Below are 3,265 nucleotides of genomic sequence, written 5' to 3'. Positions count from 1 at the left end.
TCGGGTGGTATGCTGGGTGGGACCTGGGCCGGGGCATGGAGGAGCCAGGTACCCACTGGGCTGCCTCCACAGCTGGATGTGGGCAGGAGGGTCTAGGGGAGGGGCCAGGCAAAACAGTCTGGGAGAGGCCAGGACTCTTGGCCAAGAGCCCTTCCCATGTTCTGCAACCCTAGGTGTACCGTGCCCTCCCACAACTGTGCGAACCGGGGCTGAGGGAGGCATTATGGAAGATGGCAGGTGCCCAAAGACTGAGATGAGCCAAGGGGACCTTTCCTGAGTCCCTGTACAGCCATCATAAGGGTGATCTGCAGGTACCTTTAAAAAATTTCCCTGGGGTGCCTGGGTGGCGCAGTCGGTTGAGCGTCCGACTTCAGCCAGGTCACGATCTCGCGGTCCGTGAGTTCGAGCCCTGCGTCGGGCTCTGGGCTGACGGCTCGGAGCCTGGAGCCTGTTTCCGATTCTGTGTCTCCCTCTCTCTCTGCCCCTCCCCCGTTCATGCTCTGTCTCTCTCTGTCCCAAAAATAAATAAACGTTGAAAAAAAAAATTAAAAAAAAAAAGAATATTCGCGTGTCCCCTTAGGTGTCAGGGGGGCGGGGTCCGCACCTAGGATGAAATGAGCCAAGGATGTTACAACTGTCCTCCCCACCGACAGCTGCTCGTCCCAACTCCATACCTCCTAGTCTGACCTGGACCATCGCTTTGCCTTCTTTCCATCAGGAAAACACTTTGGTCTCATCCAGCTGTAAGCGCGTTGCCCCCGCCAAACCCACAAATCTGCAGCCTCGTCCATTAGGGCCTGTGATTGGCTTCCGCTCGTTTGCCAACCCGAAGCTTTGCTCATTTCTGTGCTGCCAGCAGCTACGAGACGCTCCAGGCGACATCACCAGGGACCAGGTGTGCCCAGAACCCTCCGAAGGAAGCCGGAAGAGAAGAGCAATACCCCCCCACCCCCCCCCACCCCCCACCCCCCCGGCATGTTGCGGCCCAGACGGTGTCTGTGGCTTCTGACTTGTCAAAGAGCACCGTGGGGCTCTCTTCGCCAAGCTCTTTTTTTGTTTGTTTTTGTTTCAATCTTCCTAAACTGTGGGGTGGGCAGGAGTCAGGGTTAACTCAGACCGCTTCACTTCACGGACATGGAAAGTGAGGCCCAGAAAGATGAATGACTCACGAGAGAGGTCTGTGGAGTTAGAAAGAAAATCACGTGGTGGGTTCTATTTTCCGAACGACTCACCAAGTCAGCTCTGCTCGTTCACTCGGCTCTTTGCACCGGGAGGGGAGTGGGGAGAACAGGTGTTGTGGATTTGCAGCCACAAGTCGAGTTTTTCACCCCCAGACATGAGAAAGCTCAGCGCTTTTTCTCTCCTAAAGACGGGCTTTGTGACGTCCGCGTGAAGTAGCTACAGACAATATGTTTGTTTTTCTACTGCTGCGGTGACAACTTACCACCATCGAGTGACGAAAGCAACGCAAACGTATGATCTTACAGTCCTATGGGTCAGAGGTCCAGCGTGGGTCTCCCGGGGCTAAAACCACAGGGTTGCAGGGCGGCTACGTTCCTTTCCAGGGCAGCCCTTTTCTGGCTCATTTGGGTGCCTCCGGAAGTCAGTTCCTTGTGGTTTAGGACTGAGATCCCCGTTCCCTGGCTGCCTGTCCGCTGAGGGCCATTCGCAGCTTCCAGAAGCTACCACAGTCCCTGGCATATGGTCCCCTTTCCTCAGTCTTCAAAGCCAGCCACAGAGGGTTGAGTGCTTTGATCTCGCCTCCGTTTTGGGGTTCATGTTTCTGACCCTTCTGGGAAAGGGCCTCTACTTTTTAGAACCCATATATTAGATTGGGCACACTTGGATAACCCAGAATCATCTCCCATCTCAGAGCCCTTATCCTTAGGCACATCCGCAAAGTCTCTTTTGCCGTGTAAGGTGACATGAGCACAGGTTCCAGACATTAGGGCCTGGACATCTTCAGGGAGTCATTATTCTGCCTACCGCCAACTAGAACTTTCCAGACTCCTAAACCCTCTTGATTGTCCAGGATCTTTACCACATGACTTTTTACACATACCTTTACTAAAATATAATTCACATACTATATAGTTTACTCATTTAAAGGGTACAATTCAGGGGCACCTGGGGGGTTGGGTCAGTTAAGCATCTGACCCTTGGTTTTGGCTCAGGTTACAATCTCACCGTTTGTGGGATAGAGCCCGCCATCAGGCTCTGCGCTGACAGCGTGGAGCCTGCTTGGGATTCTCTCTCTCTCTCTCTCTCTCTCTCTCTCTCTCTCCCTCTCTGCTCCTCCCTGGCTTGTGCTCTCTCTCTCTCTCTCTCTCTCTCTCTCTTAAAATAAATAAACTTACGTTAAAAAAATAAAGCGTACAATTCATCTGCAGCCACAGAGTGGGGCAGCCATCACCAAGATCAATTTAGAACATTTTTATCACCCCAACAAGAAACCATGTATCTGTTACCCCTCACTCTCCATTTCTCCCCCACCATCTCAACCCTAGGTGGCCACTAATCCACTTTCTGTCTCTGTGATTTGCCAATTCTGGACATTTCGTATATGTGGAATCATATAATGGGTGGCCTCTTGTGTCTTTCTATGATACACACACACCCCCCCCCCACACACACACACAAATAACGTGTAGCAACATAATGTTTTCAAGGTTCATCCATGTTGTGATATGTATTGATACTTCTTTTTATCGCTAAATAATATTTGATTGCATGGGAATGCAACATTTTGTTTATCCGTTCATCAGCTCATGGACATCTGTGTGATGGGGATTTCCACTTGGGGAGCATTATGAATAACGCTGCTGTGAACATATGTATCCGTGATTTTCCGTGGACCTGGTTTTATTTCTCTTGGATACATACCTAGGAGTGGAATCGGCCAGTCGTATGGTGACACGACCATTAACTTCTTGAGAAACTGCCCGAATGTTTTCGACGGTGGCTACACCGGTCTGTCTACATTCCCACCAATAACGTAGGAGAGTTGCTATTTCTCCACCTCCTTGCCAGCATTTGTTATCATCTGACTTCTTGATTCTAACCATCCTCGTGGGCGTGAGTTGGGATCTAACTGCGGGGTTGATTTATGTGTTCTCGATGGTTTTTGTCATTGAGTCTCTTTTCATGGGCTTATTGGCCACGTGTTTATCTTCTTTGCAAAAATGCCTAGTCAGGTTCTTTGCCCATTTGTCAATTGGGTTATCTTTTTATTATGGAGTTGGTAGAATTCTTTATATATTCTAGA

Source organism: Prionailurus bengalensis, chromosome C1, assembly GCF_016509475.1.
Source record: "Prionailurus bengalensis isolate Pbe53 chromosome C1, Fcat_Pben_1.1_paternal_pri, whole genome shotgun sequence".
In the NCBI taxonomy this organism is placed as follows: domain Eukaryota; kingdom Metazoa; phylum Chordata; class Mammalia; order Carnivora; family Felidae; genus Prionailurus; species Prionailurus bengalensis.
Note: the sequence above shows the minus strand (reverse complement) of the source record.